General features: G+C 44.9%; 1 pseudogene; it reads right to left on the bottom strand.

The window, feature by feature from the left end:
- Window positions 1-16,384: 16,384 nt before the first annotated feature.
- LOC128339731 (GSK3B-interacting protein-like) lies at window positions 16,385-17,994 on the bottom strand (annotated as a pseudogene).
- Between the last annotated feature and the right edge of the window lie 301 nt (window positions 17,995-18,295).

Genomic DNA, 18,295 nt, shown 5'->3' on the forward strand with positions numbered 1-18,295 from the left:
GGGCGGCCAATCCAGCCACCCAGGGCTCCCTCCCTGATCGTGAGCGGGGAGAGCGGGCTTAGCCCACTCTCCCTGATCGTGAGCGGGGAGAGCGGGCTTAGCCCACTCTCCCTGCTCTGCTGCACAAACTGGGTCTTACTGATCGTGAGACCTGGCTTTATATCTATCTCTGTATATGGCAAATAGAAGGCAATGGCAAACCAGATGTTACCACTGAGAGCAGCAGCCACCCTGTATCTTCTCCACGTCTCTCCCTAGTATAGTTTGGTGAAAGAAGAGTGGCTTGATCAAGTTTCTCAATGCCCACTCCACTTGGTTGACTGCTGCTTGCAGAAAGCACAGAGAAGCTCTGGGCACAGTGGTGTAATCAGGTTGCAAACTCCAGAGTACCCCAACTTCCCCTCCTTTGCTCATCACTTCCTGCCCCATCCACTCACAGTGTTCTTCTCCCTGTCCCCTGCCATGCTGGTTTGCTCACCACTCCCCCCCCCACTCCTCACTGGGTTTTTGTCTGTTTCTTACTGCAGCACAGAGTTGGGGTGAGTGTGGCAGAGTGGGTGAACAACATAGAAGGTGGGGGAGGCAGCAAAGGCCCTGCAGTTCATGTGCTTAGCACACTCACGCTCACTTGTGGTGACACCCCTGTCTAGGCATGATGATCTCACACCACACATCTTCTTTTACTGGATGTTTCCAAAGAGATGCGAGGCTGCTGTCCTTAGTAGCAGTCCCACATCCCCCTAACCTCAAGTTTGGCCCCTAAGAGGATATGTCCTTCTTCTCTTTGCTCCTTTCATTGCACAGAGAAGCACTTTAATCAAAGAAGCAGCTGCAGTCTGAGATATCGTTTATCATAGTAACTCTTGCTAGATCTCAGTCGAATCACTTTGAAGTCAACACATTCCTCATGCTCTCTCCACTTCTTTGCACTGCATCTTATCTTCATTAAATATAATGTCCTCTCCTGTTTTCTGCATTACCTTCCGAAAAGCAGGCTAACATCTTCAGCCTCATCGGCTACAGCAAACGATCAGCTCTCACCAAACGTCTCATTATCCACTCTCAAAAATATTTCTCTGGCACATTTAATCACATTTCATCTGCAAAACCAGTAATGCCCGCATGGGATATCAAAAGCACTCTGCAAAGAAGTTGTAATTTTTCAGTTTCACCTGTTAAGACCTATCTTATGTTATCTGTGGTTTTAAGAAGCCATGTTCCTGCTAATTAGCACGTGTGCATCTTTAGTATAGCATCATGGCCTCCTTGAATACATGAAGATTTACATGCAACTTTGTACCAATGGCCACTGCATTTGTTTCCATCTTACCCCATCAAGAAAAACATGTTGGAGGGTCACCAGTTTCAATGGCTTGGCATAGCACAGGGGTCATCATCATGTTGCCCGCCATAGATTTTATGCTTTTTCTTTGTTACAGAAAGAGGATTTGCAGGCCAAATTGTTTAGAGACCAACATGCTCATTCACATTTCAAAGTTCTTGTGCAAAATGTAATGTTCCAAATTTCATAACCACACTTGGGAGATTTTGAGTGTGCTGGCAGTTTGTGTGTCTCCTCTTTTCTTGAGTACGGATTCCCTCTTCCTTCTGTTTTTGTAGCAGTGGTCATGGTGCAACATTGGACGTCAACACTAAACCTGGTAAGTTTCATTACAGGGGCGTAGGAAGCTGCCAGCTGCAAGGGTGCACCCCTCTGCCGGGAGCCACTATTTGTGATGAAGAGCACATGCGCTAGTGTGCATGCACCATGATCACACACCCTGCATCAGTCAGATGTAAGGAGCATGGTCAGATGCAGAAATGCAGCCGCTTGGTCCCATTCACTTCAGCCATCGCTGAGGTTCCAACCTGGCTGGGAGCACTTCTTTTTGCCTCAGAAAGCAGAGAGATGTGCTCCCAGCCAAGCTGGAAACAAAGCAGTGGCTGAAGCACCTCACGAACAGGGCTGCTCAGCCCCATTCACAAGGCACTTCTTCAGCCAGTGCTTGCATTTCCAACATCTGGCCATACCCCCTGCGTCTGACGTCAGATGTGGGAACAGGAATGGTGGCATGAGCATGCAATGGTGGCTCCACCCCTGCTTCATCAGCAAACCTATTTCAGACTCTAGTTTGAAGCTAACCATGATGAACATTAATATTGGCTGGTTGGTTTGTTATATTTCTATACAGGTCAACCCAAATGGCTCTAGGCCAGGGATTCCCAACCTGCAGTCCTCCAGAGGTTGCTGAACTACAACTCTCATCATCCACAACCTCAATTTTTGGTGGTGGTCCATATCAATATAAAAAACATAAAAACAATTAAAATAATCAATTAAAAGAATTTTTTAAAATTACAAATGTTAAAGGCCAGACTAAAGAAATGTGTCAGGACTCTTTTAAAGGCCAATAAAAAATGTTAGGCATTGAATTTCTGTAGGGAGCACATTCCACAGGTTACATGTGGCTGCAGAGGAGGCATGTTATAGTGGTTAGCATAATGTTGGTTTTGCACCATAATTAGCTCCAAAACGTGAAGGGAGAATTCACATGTAAGGAGAGAGAAATGGAGGGACCATGCATATTCATGGTTCACTCCTAAACAGAGTTAGGGGATTGGAATTAGATGTATTCTGGACCCAAGATTGCTATCTACTATTAGTACTACTACTACTACTACTACTACCACTACTACTACCACCACAAATATTTATAAACTGCTTTAAATAGAAAAAGTAACAAGATGGCTCCCTGTCCTCAAAAAGCTCATAATCTAAAACAAATACACACACAAGGTAGACACTAGCAACAGTTGCTGGAAAGATACTGTGCTGGGGTCACATAGGGACAGTTACTTTCCTTTGATTATAATGGTACAATCATGCCAGTATAGTTAAGATGAGGAGAGTTTTCAACATTCCACCATTACAAGCCCTGAACATTCTGTTACATTCTATTACTAAAGTCAAAGGCATCATCCCAATCCCTCTGTTATCATGCATTGCACACATCAACTAGGGGGCAGGAGACACCACCCCTCCAAATTTGATGCAAATGCATTGCAAAATGGCTGAGATACAGCAAATTAAGTTTTTAGCTCCTGAAAAGAGGTTTCAAAGCTTTGACGGCCATTTTTCTCCACAGATAATGTGTGTGTGTGTGTGTGTGTGTGTGTGTGTGTACACACATGTATATATACACACACATATATAAAATATTTGTGTGTTTTTAGCATTCCCCCCAAATTCAGGTCCATAAAGGACTGGTGCCTTTAGGTGCTTTGGAAAACATCAGTCTAGTGATTTTTGAGTAATTACTGTTCAAAACCCCCATAATTAGGGGTGAGTATGTGCATGGAGGCCATGTGTGTGCTACCATCACATGAGGGCAGATGGAGGGAGTGCCACTGGCGTGCAATGGTAGCTGGAGGGAACACTGCTGAAACAGGAAGTTGTGGAGAGTAGTGGAGGAGCAGATATGGACTTTTAAGGGTGCTGGGGCTGTGCTGCCAATCACTGTTCGAATTGTGATTTGTGCACATCTGTAATTTCTAGTTTCTTTGCCAAATTCTTAAGAAACCAGGTCCTGCAGTATCTGTAAGCTATGGCACTTAATAGGATGAGGTATGAAGTAATCTGCTTGTTCAAAAATGTGCCATCTTTGCAGAGCATAAGTAGCTTGTTGCAGAAACCACATACCACCCAGATACACAAGTTACATGTCATAAAGAAACTTGATAGGTCATCTTTAATTTGCTCTACAAATTGAACATTTACTTTTGGGGTGAGGTGTTCTAACAGGCTCTGACATACATCGGGACTATTGCTAGCCATTTCAGTCCACAGCCTGGAGGTTTCTGGGAGATAATGAGCTCCTTGGGCTGCAGATATCAGAGTGTTCAAAAGGCCTCTAATATAGCAGATGCAATTATTTTTGCCAGACTTGGAAAGGGAGAATGTTTTAACCACCTTCTCAATTCTGTTGTCGGTTAGATCACTTTATGCTTTACCCAAAGACTGCCCTCTTATACTGATGCCTCTGGCGTAGTGCCTAGTGATGGAGGATCTCTGAAAGACATTGAAGTCTCCCTGGATACATTAGGATACCAAGGTTTCTCCAGCCTCATGCACAGACACACCTGCAGTTTTTCAAACTACCTTGCACAAGCTCTCTTTATCCTGTCTTGTTTCTTATTCTTTCCTCTTTCATATTCTGAAAAGTCTAGACCTCTTCTGGTATTTGTTCATGTAGCATGAAAACATGGGAATGTAGAGAAAGCCACATTGTCATCATAGACCCTTCTCCTATCCTATGCACATTCATTATAACATGTGTCAAGAGCCCCATGTATGCAGCTGTGTGGATGGAGAGCTCATTCCATGTAATTAGAAACATTAGGAAGGAATTAGGAAGACAGAGATTGTGATCAAGTGGAGACAGTACTATGCGCAGCAGGGGCTTTCTACACACGTTTATAATGAATGTACATAGGGTGGCTGCATAGGTTGATTGCCTTCTACTGCAATGCTGCCTCCATCTCCATATATACATGCATGCATACATACACACACACACACACACAACACACACACACAGGCAAGTTCATTTCACTAGCAATCCAAGGCATATCTACTTTCTCTAAGGAGACACAAGTTGTTGCTAAGAGTTGTAGAAATGCCTTCCCTCAGCTCAATGTATGTGCTTTGTGTGGTAGGGCCAACAGCTTGTCATTTCATGGATTCTCTGTTTTTCAATATGTGATGACCTTGCAGGGAAGAAAATCAAGCCAATCCCAAATTTAAACCTAATACATTTCAAACCATCATGTGCCCCCTTACAGGTCAGAACACAACTAAATCTGAAAGCTGGATGCTTTTACTTGGATCCACATTAGAACTGAGCAGGGGGTGGGGGTGGGCCCAATCTGGTAATGGTCTGCTATCATCTATTACAGCACCATGCATTTAAAAAATGGTCTGGGTATCATTCAGCAAAATACCATGCCCTGAGAATGCTTCCTTTTCAAGGAGTTTCTTGGGTGTAGCATCAGACCACATGGTACATGAAGAAACAGACTGGGGTCACAGAAGCAGCTATACATCCTAAGTAATGTGTAAAATATTATTGTGGCAGGTAAAACCCTGATTCCTCTTCTATTAGAGTCAACGGTATCCCTTGAATTGCCTTTCGTAAGCAACAGATAAAGCCCAATATAAAGCTTGGCAATGCTTTACCTTTTTGCAACTTTACTTCATCATTACCTTTTTGCAACTGAACTGCATCAAGTCAAGCTTTGCAACTAACTGCCCCATTTGACAAAGTATTTGGCTAATAAACAGAGGAAGAATGCACCAACGAGAGAGAAGCCTAACAGAACTTGTCAGTAACTTCCCTAGTCGTTTTTCATACAGCAGGCTTTACTGTGAGGCTTTACTGTGAGTTGGAAGTTGCCCCACAAAAATGATGCAAAAAGTGGATTTTTTAAACCCTGGATATACAGTAAATTGGGCTATACTCTAACATGCAATGAAAAACCCAAATCATGTGTGAAGTTCTCCCCAATAGCTCACAGGGACTTCAGGGTAAATCTGGCCAATATGTGAATGCACACCCTCCATTCCGGAGAAGATGCAAGCTAAAAGCCTTGTGTGAAAAACACCCTGGTACAGCTAGAAAGCAGCAGTGTCTGAAGACCTCCTTTTCCCCAGGAATCCCTCTATGCCACTTAAAAATATGTACCTGATGGTTTCACAGTCCTTGGGGACATATTTCTGGATGGCACCAAGGGTTCCCAGGGAAGGAGCAAGTGTCAAAAATTGCCACTTGCACCAGGGAAGTTCTGTTAGGCTGCTCTTTTGCTGTACTGATGCATCTTTGCTCTGTATGTTGGCCAATAAATCCATGCCTCCCTGTATGTTTGTGGATAGTCAAAAGGAACTGAAACTTAGACATAGAGATTGGATATATGCTAAATCCTTCTATGCTTGTAGAAAGCATTTAACTAATGGGGTCAAATAGACATGGGATCATAGTTTAAAAAACAAAATATATTTAACTATATATTCAGTTTAATGCCAACATGTGGGCTAACATCCTGACTAAAGCTGTGTGCATGTAGTGAATGGCTGTCTGGCTGCAATTGTAGCATCATTGCTTCTGAAGCACAGGTGCTTCTCCCAGAAGTGCTCTAAGCAAAATGCAATTATGTCTCTGAGGGCTGCATGACCCTAAATGGCATTATTGCGTGTTGCTCAGAATGCTTCTGAGGGATGAGGAAATCAATGAAAATCTCTTTCTCATTTATCTATCTGTCTGTCTGTCTATCTATCTTTCTGTCTGTTAATATATCCATTTATTTATGCTGTCATCTATCTATCTATCTATCTGGTGTCCATAATCCAAATTACAATATAAAATAAAATAAGAACAACTAAAACACTTTCAAAGAAAAAATTAAAAGCAATTCACAGAATAAAACAATTAAAACAATTTCACAGAGTAAAACAATTAATCATTTTAAAAATAGTTTTAATTAAAAGCCTGAGAAAACAGATGAGCAGGTGGCAAATGTAACCAGATCTCCTCAGATGATCTTAACAGGTGACAGGGTTCATAACAAAGGGATTCTCTTAAGTATCCTGGACCTAAGCCATTCAGGGCTTTAAAGGTAATAACCAGCACTTTGTATTTCGCTCAGAAACATATTGGCAGCCAGTGCAATTCTTTAACAATTGGTGTTATATGGCCCCTTTGGGTTGCCCCAGAGAGCAATCTGACTGCCACATGTGGTACCCGTTGTCATTTCCAGACTATGTACAAAGGCAATCCAACATAGAGTACATTACAGTAGTTAAGCCTGGAGGTTACCAGCATATGTACTACTGTTTTAAGTTTATTTACTGAAATGGGTATAGCTGATATATCACCCAACGCTGATAAAAAGCACTCCTGGGCTGGCCACTGCCTCAGCCTGAGAAACCAGAGAGAGTTTTGGATCTAGGAGCACTCCCAAGCTATGTACCTGATATTTCAGGAGGAGTATAATCCATCCAGAACAGGCAGAAAACAAATTCTTGGGTCTTGAACCTCTACAATCAATACCTCCAACTTATCTGGGTTCAACTTCAGTTTGTTATCCCCCATTCCAGCCCATTACTTCCTCCAGGCAGGCATTTATGAAACTTATGCCATTTCCTGATGAAGTTGATATGGAGAAATGGATGTGGGTGTCATGCCATTTGAGTGTAGTCTGGTTAGTCCTTTTGGATCTCTTGGCAGTTTTCAATACTATTGACCATAGTATCCTTCTGGAACATCTGAGGGGATTGGGGGTGGGAGGCACTGCTTTGCAATGGTTCCACTCCTACCTTGTGGGCAGATTCCAGATGATGTCCCTTAGAGACTGTTCTTCCAAAGCTGAACTTTCCTATGGTGTCCCTCAGGGTTCCATATTGTTGCTGATATTGTTTAACATCTTCATGAAACCGCTGGGAGACATCATCAGGAGATTTGGTGCAGGTTTTTATCAATATGCTGATGACACCCAAATCTATTTCTCCATGTCAACATCATCAGGAGAAGGCATAACCTCCCTAAATGCCTGCCTGGAGGCTGTAATGGGCTGGATGAGGGATAACAAACTGAAGCTGAATCCAGATAAGATGAAGGTACTTATTGTGTGGGGTTGGAACTCAGGAGACGATTATGATCTGCCAGTTTTGGATGGAGTCACGCTCCCCCAGAAGGAACAGGTATGCAGTCTGGGGGTGCTTCTGGATCCAAACCTTTCCCTGGTGTCCCAGGTTGAGGTGGTGGCCAGAGGTGCTTTTTATCAGCTTTGTCTGATACGCCAGCTACGTCCATTTCTTGAGATGAACAAACTCAAAATGGTGGTACATATGCTGGTAACCTCTAGGCTGGATTACTGCAATGTGCTCTATGTGGGGCTGCCTTTGTACATAGTCCGGAAACTACAGTTGGTACAGAATGCAGCCACCAGGTTGGTCTCTGGGTCATCTAGGAGAGACTATATTACTCCTGTGTTGAAAGAACTACACTGGCTGCCAATATGTTTCCAGGCAAAATACAAGGTGCTGGTTATTACCTATAAAGCCCTAAACAGCTTAGGGACTGGGTATTTCAGAGAACTTCTTCTTCGTCAAGAACTCCACTGCCTGTTAAGATCATCTGGAGAGGTTCATCTGCAGTTGCCGGCAACTCATTTGGTGGCTGCTTGGGGACGGGCCTTCTCTATTGCTGCCCCTGGACTTTGGAATGCGCTCCCTGTTGAAATAAGAGCCTCCCCATCTCTGGCAACTTTTTAAAAGACACTGAAGACACATTTATTCACCCAGGCTTTTAATTAGATTCATGGTTTAAAATTTTTAATGTTGGGTTTTAAATGGTTTTAATGTTAATTATTTTAATGTTTAAATGATTTTAATTGTTTAATTGATTTAGTTTCGATTTTAATTTTTTTAAAAATGTAAACCGCCCTAAGCCATTTTTGGAAGGGCGGTATATAAATCAAATAAATACATAAATAAATACATAAATACATAAATAAATAAATCAACATATTTATTATACCCTGCACCAAATCTCCTGATGATTTCTCACAGTAGTTTCATGTAGATGTTAAAAGGAATTGGATACAGTATGGAGCCTTGTGGAACACTATACAGTAACTCTCGCTTTGCATAGCAGCAGTCTCCAAGTGACACCATCTGGAATCTACCCAAGAGGTCAGAATGGGTCCACTGTAGAACAGTGACACCTAATCCCACCTCCCTCAGGTGACAAGCAGGATACCATGGTCAATGGTATTGAAAGCCACCAAGTCCAAAATGATCAGGAGAGTCACATTCTCTCTGTCAATACCTAATTGGAGATCATCCATCAGGCTGACCAAGGCAGTCTCAACTCCATAGCCTGCTCAAAAGCCAGTTTGAAATGGGTCTAGACAATGAGCCAGGTCTCATGATCCGTGAGACCCGGTTCGTAAGAGTGAGTGGGGAGAGCAGGCTTAGCTCATGATCAGAGTGGAAGCCCTGGGCGGCCGGATCAGCCGCCCACATGATTGCCAGCTTTGTGACGGAGCCAGCGGGAGCTGGGGAGCTCAGGGGCCGCGCGGCCCCCAGAAGCTCCAGTATGCCCTGTGCAAACACGCAGGGCATACTGGGGAGACCCCCAGAGCTGGGAGGTGGCTTTTTCCCTCCCCTCCGGGAGTCTACTCATGAGTAACTGCGGCATGGAGCCGCACCGTGGCTACTCACGATCTTTAAAAACAGGTTTGTGGAGTGCTCACTCCACAAACCTGGTTGTAAGGCAGGGGTAGTTGGGCGGGTTACCTGCCTAGGAACCACCGGGCTCGCAGCCAAGCCCGGTGGTTCACACAATGGGGCGAAATCGGGCTAGGCCAATTTCACCCCATCATGTGAATAGCCTCAATCAGTTTCTCTCCTGGCAATGAGTACTCATCCATACATAGTTTGGCCTTGCTTCTATTGGAAGCCAGAGTTTCCCAAGAGGAATTTTATACATCACATTTGAGTGCTCAAAGTGCTTCAGTGCTGCAAACCTTATAACTAGGGATGTGTTAACTGGCTCAACATCCAGCTAGTTCAAGACTGAACTGGACCAACTTGAGGGCTTGCCCCCAGCTTGCCTATGAGCCAGACCAGGCCTGGTTTCACTCAAGGTTGAACCAACCCCACCCCCCAAGCCAGTTGTGGTGGGCAAAACGAATATGCCCAGTTCTGTTTGAGTCTGGTTCAGACATGAACTTAACTGGGAATACCGGTTTTCTGCACTCTCCTACTTATAACAACCTAGTAAGGTCAGTATTATTATCCCCATTTTGCAGATAGAGGACAGAGATTTTAGAAGTACTGGCTTGCCTAAGGTCACCTGGTGAGCTCATGATTGAGCTTATTTGAACCAGAGACTTCCTGGTTCATAGTCCAGTCTCTTAGCCACTATACAGCACCACCACTTTATACTTCAACTCTGTAGCAGGGTTAAAATTACAGTGGCTGATATCCTGACTAATGAAGCACTGGCATAATGGGAGAAACACCAGTGTTTCTGACATGTTTAGCCAATTCAGCTGCACTGCTGACTCAACAGTGGCGGCAAATTTTGACCTCCTCTCCTTCTCAAAGAAGTGCTCTGTGCCACCTGAAAATATGTCCCTGAGAGGTTTGCAGTTCTCACAGCAGTGGCATAGGAAGTGGCCAGTGGCAAGGATGCAACCTGCCGCCACCAACCTCTATGTGTGCTGAAATAGGTGTGTGCGCTAGCGTGAGCATGCCCTGACTACACCCCTTGCATCTGATGTCAGATGCAGGGGACATGGGAGACACGGAACTGGAGCTGCTTGGCCCTGTACGTGAGGCACTTAAGCTAGCTCTGGGTTTCCAGTCGGGCTGGGAATGCCTCTTTATGCCTTGAAAGGCAGAGATTGCCTCATGGATGGGGCTGAACAGCCCCATTTCCGCATATTGTCATGCCCCCTTTGTGAGGTGTTTCAGCCAGTCCTGGGCTTCCGGCCTGGCTGGGAACATGTCTCTCTGCCTTGCGAGATGCAGGGAGTGTGGCAGATGCAGAGAGTGTGGCTATGGGTTGTGGGTGTGACTCCACGAAAATGCTGGCCCAGGTTTCTTTTAAAACCCAAGTGCACAATGGTGGCTCCACCCCTGCCTTGGGGATATAATGTTAGGTCAGAGGCGTAACTAGGGGAAACGGCGCCCAGGGCAAGCACTGAAATTGCGCCCCCCACCCTGCAGTAGGAGGCAGCCGCCTGCTGCTGTGCGTCCTCTGAGGTGAGGGGATGGCCGTGGGTGGGTGGGGGGATTCTTCTGCCATTCCTTCCCTCTCCTGATCTCTCCCTTCTCCTCCAAACCTCTCCCTGCGACAGAGCAGCAGAGGTTTGTTTGGGTCTGGCATGCAGGGGGGATGGATCCCGTGACCACTGCAGCCACCACCAGCCAAGCCGCCCCCCCCCCCCCGCAGCAACACAGGACACACACACCCCATTCCCATACTGGCAGGAGCCAAGCAAAGTGCCGCCCAGCTGGCAGCGTGCACACCTGTGCCCTGCGGAACAATAAAGTCATTGTTGTCTTCCAGATAAAAAGGTTTAGGGCGGATCTTGGGGGAAAGGGAGGCTTCGCGACGTGCTGCTTGCCTTTCCTATCAGGCATGCCCCACCTCCCAAGAGCAGCTCCCGGAATCACCTTCCAGATTAGCCCTTAGGAGGCTGGGGCGAGCACGAAGAGGGATCTCTTGGATGGCCACATGGCAGGCAGGGGGATGGAAGCAAGATGGGGGAGCGGGGAGCAGCTCTGCGAAGTAGCCTTTACCTGGAGCTGCCTCCGGCGGATGATCCCAGAGTCGTCCATCGCTTCCCAGTGCCGAGAACTCTCCCCATCAACTTGCTAGCCTCCTGCGAGCGAAGCCCAAGCCCAGTGTGTCTGCTGCCTCCCGCGGCATCCGCAAGGCCCTGGGTGGCTGCTGGGCCGGCCGCAGAGGCGGGAGCGCAGGGCGGATGGGTCGCCGCCGCCTCACCTCCTGTGCTGCTGCTGCTGAAGCTCATGGAGGGGGTGCGCTGTGTCAGCGCGGCAATTTGGTGGGGGGTGAGCAAGCAATGTCCTTCACTTGCTTCACCCCAGCAGTGGGCGACAGCGCGGCGGCGGATGTGTAACACGGAGCGACGCCGAGGCCTGCCGTTCGGCCCGGCGTCGCTTCTCAACTGCGAGGCGTGCCTCGCAGTTGAGAAGCGACGCCGGGCCGAACGGCAGGCCTCGGCGTCGCTCCGTGTTACACATCCGCCGCCGCGCTGTCGCCCTCTGCCGGGGTGAAGCTCGCGGAGGGGGCGCCGTGTCAGCGCGGCAATTTGGCGGGGGCGGAGGGGTCATGGCAGCGCTTTGGCGCCCCCTCCCAAGTGGCGCCCAGGGCACGTGCCCTGCCTGCCCCCCCATAGTTACGCCCCTGTGTTAGGTAATACAGAGGGCTTCTGTGGGGAAGAAAGGTAACTGAAATTGCCGCATACACAATAACATTGATTAAGTGTTAGTCTGGAACTCTTCAGAAGCTCTGGTGCTACAATGGTGCTTTTCTCATTGCACTGGTGCTTCATTAATAGTCAGGATGTCAGCCACTCTCTTTTGCTGGCATGGTACTTAAGGTAGTCAGATCATTTTATATTAGCTATAGTACTACCGCCTCTTAGGATAATGCTTTGTTCTCCATAATCTTCTCTAAGCGTCTGTCTTACCCAAATCAGAAGAGTACGCTGCATTTAGAAACTGCTTCAAGCACTAATCATACTTGTTCTCAAGCTCAGTTGAGTAAGTGGCAGCCATATTTACACAAGGTAGCCGAGCCTGAAAGTGAAAAACAATATCCAATTAACAGAGATAACTGCACTGTAAAACAGAAACACAAATGGTACAAATAAAGGAAAATGAAACTGCAGGGGTAGCTGGATGTTTATGAAAGTTAGAAGAGAGAACCCACATCAAAACTTAGTTTTTGGAAGAAAACTAGTGGAGGTGTGTGCGGAACTGCTTACCTCTGGAGAAACAAAGTGGAAGGGGAAAACAACAAAAATCCAGCATATAGCTGAGCCAGGGAGTGTTGATGGTTTGCATGAAGTAAATATTGGAAAAGTCTATTTAAATCCACCCGCTATTGAATTGAATAGGAAAATTGCTGTACTTTTGGGAGAGGGTAGGAAACTAAATTAGGAAAATAATGAGCCTCAAAACTAAAGTAAACGTTTAAACACGAAAGGCTACTCATTTTCTTCCAAACTGCTCATTTGCAAACACATGGAAACAAATACTGATTGAAAAAATGGAAATTGATATCAGCATTAGTATATTCTATTTTTCTCCTGCTAACTGAGCAAAGAGGCACCTTTCTAAAATGGTGATTCTCTTTATTTAGCAGGGGGAGAGGAACTGGCCATATCCACCACCAGCACAGCATCCGTCCAGTGGCTGTTGCTGGTGTCTCTTATGTTTCTTTATTAGATTGCGAGCCCTTTGGGGACAGGGAGACATTTTTTTTTAAAAAAAATTATTGTTTCTTTGTTTTTATTTATTCTATTTCTATACCTCCCTTTCAAAAATGGCTTGGGGGCAGTTATACACAGAGAAATAACAAATAAATAAGATGGATCCCTGTCCCCAAAGGGCTCACAATCTAAAAAGAAATATAAGAAAGACACCAGCAACAGTCACTGGAGTATTGTGCTGGGGTGGATATGGCCAGTTACTCTCCCCCTGCTAAATAAAGAGAATCACCACATTAAAAGGTGCCTTTTTGCCAAGTTAGCAGGGGTTTATATCTATATAAACCGCTTTGGGAACTTTTGTTGAAAAGTGGTATATAAATGTTTGTTGTAGTCATCGTAGTCGTAGTCTCTTGATTTTTTAAGGAAACAAGGATCCCATATACTTTGCTGCTGCTTTTGAAAATTCACCCACTTTTGCCACAGTCAAAGCATTTTCCTATGATGTTCACAATGGCAATATTTAGAATGTTGCTTGGATTCTTATTATTATTAAAAGGAAGACCTTTATTCTTGAATTATTGTCTGTAAGTCTGCATACAGCTCACACATGCCTGCATTCCATTTGGTGCCTAAAAGCAGGAGAGAGCCAGCATGGTGTAGTGGTTAGAGTGCTGGACTAGGACCGGGGAGACCCGAGTTCAAATCCCCATTCAGCCATAAGATTTGCTGGGTGACTCTGGGCCAGTCACTTCTCTCTCAGCCTAACCTACTTCACAGGGTTGTTGTGAGGAGAAACTTAAGTGCGTAGTACACTGCTCTGGGCTCCTTGGAGGAAGAGCGGAATGTAAATATAATCATCATCATCATCATCATCATCACAATGCTGCAAAAGAAGAATGCCTTCAAGGCCAAGTTTACAATGCATTTTTCTAGGGGGCTTGAAATGTATAAACCTATTAAAGAATCTTCATTAAATACAAGTAAATTTTTTATTATTTACTACTCAAAACAAAGGGTCAAGACATGTAGGAAAGCTCCTAGGTAGCATTCACTTTACTGTTGAATTTTGATTGCAACCAGAAGAGTTTGTGAACACACATGCTAATGGTAGATCTGGTTTCTAAAACGTAATCTGAGTGATGCCATAAGTTAACAGTATCCTGTTTGGATTTGGAATTCCTAGTAGGGGTGTGCAATTCAGTTTTTCGGTGATTTGGTTCAGGACCCGAACCAAATCACACCTGTTCTGTTCTGTGCCCGAATCTGGGCTACTCGAATCACCCCTGATTCAGTTCGGATTTGGATTAAATCTGAATCTGAATCGATTCAGGTAAGAAAAACAGGTCCCAGGGGCAAAATAGTGGGGTGGGGTGGTAGTTCCCAATGGTTGGAGGCTACCACCCAAATTTCAGGGGAATTGGGCAAAGGGCTGATTTTGGGGGAATTTTTGAAATTTTAGTGTCTTTGGGGCAGATCGGGGGCATAGCGTGGGATCTGGGCAAAAAGAGTGGGGTGGGTGGTAGTGCCTAATGGGTGGAGGCTACCACCCCAATTTCAGAGTGATTGGGCAGAGGGCTGATTTTTGGGGAATTGTTGAAGTTTATGCATCTTTAAGGTTTCTCCCCATAGAGAAGCATTGAGGTGTCAGCAAATGCATAGCTTCACGCGGGGGGCAAAGGGGTGGCCTAGAGCAGTGTGGGGTTGGTGGTAGTGCCAGGTAGGGTCAAGGAAGCTACCTGAATTTTTTCAAAGTATTTGGGCAGAGGGCTGATTTTTGGGGAATTGTTAAAGTTTATGCGTCTTTAAGGTTTTTCCTCATAGGGTATACATGGAGCTTTCAGCAGCCCCATAAGTGCACTTGGGGTGTGCTGGGGTGGCCCAGAGCGAGTGGTGGTGTAGTGCACATAGGGTGCCAACCACCCCCATGGGTTTCTAACCCATGGGGTTCAGGGTTCTGTTGTTTCAGAGGTATTCTGAGTGTGGATTCTATGATAGCTAATGAGATTTTCAATGAAACACCATGAATCCACTCTAATTCCATGGGAGGTGAAGCTTTTTGAGGGCTGGCCCCCCAGGCATTCTCACAGGATGCTGTATGCAAGTACAGCATCCCTTTTTAAGCCTTCTTTCATAAGTAGGCTTATGAGATCACCCAGCATTCTGTGAGTGTGTTCGTGTGTGTGTGTGTGTGTGTGTGTGTGTGTGTGTGTGTGTGTGTGTGTGAGACTCTATCAACTTCGCAATGCCTGGACCAATATGAACCAAATTGGATACATTTGTAGGGACACCTCAACTGCATTGTTTGTGATCACGTCATCCATCCCAATTCAAGATGGTGGATGCATGAACATTTGAGGCACAAGTGGGCTAACTTGTGAACTGCCTATCCAATTTGAATCAAATTTCTTACAGCTGTAGGGACACATAGGGACACCTCAATAGCGTAGTTTGTGATGATGTCAACCACCCTGATTCCAGATGGTGGGCGCGAACATATTTGAGGTGCAAGTGGGCTCACTTGTGGACCGCCCAACCAATCTGAACCAAATTTGCTACAGTTGCAGTGAGACAAAGGGATATCTCAATGGTATCATTTGTAATTATGTCATCCACCCCAATTCAAGATGGCAGATGCATGAACATTTGAAGCACCAGTGGGCTGGTTAACTTGTGAACTGCCTAAGCAGTTTGGACCAGATTTAGTACAGTTGTAGTGGGTGACACACAGGGATACTTCAATGGCATAGTTTGTGATGTTGTCATCCAACCAAGTTCAAGATGGTGGACACATACATTTTTGAGGTACAAGTGGGCTAACTTGTGAACCACTTAACTGATCTTAACCAAATTTGCACCAGCTGTAGGGACACATAGGGGTGCCCCATTGGCATAGTTCCTGATGATATCCATCCCAATCCAAGATGGTGGCAGCATGAACATCTGAGGCACAAGTGGGCTAAGCTATAAACCGCCTAACTGATTTGAACCAAATTTGTACAACTGTAGGGACACATAGGGACACCTCAGTGGTGTAAGTTTGTAATGATGTCATCCACCCTGATCTAAGATCAGGGGTGTAGTGGAGGGGGGACATGCAGGGACTGAGTGCCAGGCCTTCTCGGCTTCTCTGGCTATTGGGGTGGGCATGGCCATGGGGGCTGCCAAGGAGAGCACCTGCCCTTCTGAATTTGCAACCACATCACTGTCCAAGACATTAGATGTGTGAACATTTGAGGAGCAAGAGGTCTAACCTGTGGATTGCCTGACCAGTTTGAACCAAATTTAATCCAGTTGTAGGGATAGTGAAAGGAAAGTAGGCAGATCAGTTCTTACGAGAACAATTTATTAGTTGTAGATTCAATCATGACTGCCCATCCCTTTTCAAAGCTTCTAGTCTTTGTAGCACAGCGTTTCCAAAAGCCCCCGATATGCCGGGTTAACAGAGTCCAACAAAGAATAAACAGTCTCATGGCAGGGATTTTGTACCCCCTCATCCATTTGGGCAAAAGCATAATCCTAAATCCTGCTTCTGTGAGCTCTAGGCAATATCTGTTCCTTTCCCTAGTTTCCACATTTATGTACACCAGATCTTCTGTAAGCCGTGCCTTAACTTCCCTGAGTATCTATACTATGAAGGAGGCTTTGGAGGTAAACTATACCAAGACTAAGGTGATGGTTTTTGCAAAACGCCCCCAAACCCATAAATGGTCCATAAATGGACATAACATTTAGCAGGTCAAGGTTTTCAAGTATTTAGGGGTTGTATTTCATTCCAGCAGATCCTGGAAAGCTCATCTTAGCTTTGTCTCTCACAGTGCCCAACAGACAGCAAATGTGATTAATTCTTTTTACTTCTCGAGAGGTGCTCTTTTTGTCCCAGCGGCTGTCAAATTATTGAAGGCTAAAATATACCCTCAAATTTTTTATGGTGCACAAATTGGGCCTTTTGATAATTTTGCAATCTTAGAAGCAGTCCAAACTAAATTCTTAAGGGCCATCCTTCAAGCCCCCACAGGCACAGCTAACATGGCTCTCCGTAGAGAGAGTGTTTGTTACCACCTTGAAAATGAAAATCTAGTTTTGTATAATCAAATTCTGGCTGCATTTGTTTTCCCCCCCAGTCGGTTTAGCACCTTTAGTATTAATTGACAGCTTTACATCTAAATGGGGAATAGCTCTAAAAACAAAATTACATCAACTTGGAACATCCCAAGAAAATCTTATAGGGAGGGGTTTAGAGCAGGCAATATGTTTTGTTAGGTAGTTACTATTGGACATAGATCTGCAGGAGGAGTGTGCTTAGCTACGAATCTATATAGGCTTTCAAAACTTCAGCCACACACCAGCTGAATACTTTAGACCATATGTTTTTACCTAAGTTTAGGAGAGCATTGACCCTTGCTCATTTGAATGCCCTTCCCGCTGCACTCCTAGAAGGGAAATATAAACGAGTCCCATATGCATTGTGTCGTTGCCCTTGTGGCTCAGGGGATATAGAGTCAGTTCTTCATGTTATTCTGTATTGTCAATTTTATAGAGATTCTCGTATTAAGTTTATTGCTCCTCTCTTAAAGAACCATCCTGGCCATACAGATCAATTTTACTTGGATTTTTTACATCAAATTTTAAATTTGTTACTTCTATAAATGTGGCCAAGTTCTGGTATGTTGCATCCAAACTTCATAGAGTTTGTATGAGCAATTTGAATATTCTGTAAATTATAATTGTATTATTTTAAATGTTAAGCTGGTCTAAGGACCGTAATAAATGTACTTACTTACTTACTAGATCTTCTGCACATGGAAGGCTTTGTGAGACAAACATGTTGCTTACAGCAAACAAAACATCATCCATAACAGCTGCTGCTTTTATTCTCATGCCCTTCATGTCAGTTCCTTCAAAATCTTTTTCATAAGTATCTTCCACCCCTGTGTCATTGGACAGGTTCAGAGGATTGTAATCAGCCTCCATTCTCAATCCATCCCTTTGCCACTCGCTTCGACTCCCTCTCGGATGCCACAGACCATGAAAAGAGAACCTGTCTTTCCTCCTCGATACCGGAGAGGGGACCTGGAAACCCACCATCCCACCTTCCTCTCAGTCATAAAGAGCCCCCTCAGACTTGATAATATACATTCAACATAGTATATACAATACACATTTATTTTCATCTTTAGCCAATGACAAGTTCTGATACAAATGCTGTTTGCACAGATTAGATTTGCAGATTTTTCTTCTTCTGACTTTTTTTTTGTGGTATAACAGTCAAAAA

Source organism: Hemicordylus capensis, chromosome 1, assembly GCF_027244095.1.
Source record: "Hemicordylus capensis ecotype Gifberg chromosome 1, rHemCap1.1.pri, whole genome shotgun sequence".
Taxonomy (NCBI): domain Eukaryota; kingdom Metazoa; phylum Chordata; class Lepidosauria; order Squamata; family Cordylidae; genus Hemicordylus; species Hemicordylus capensis.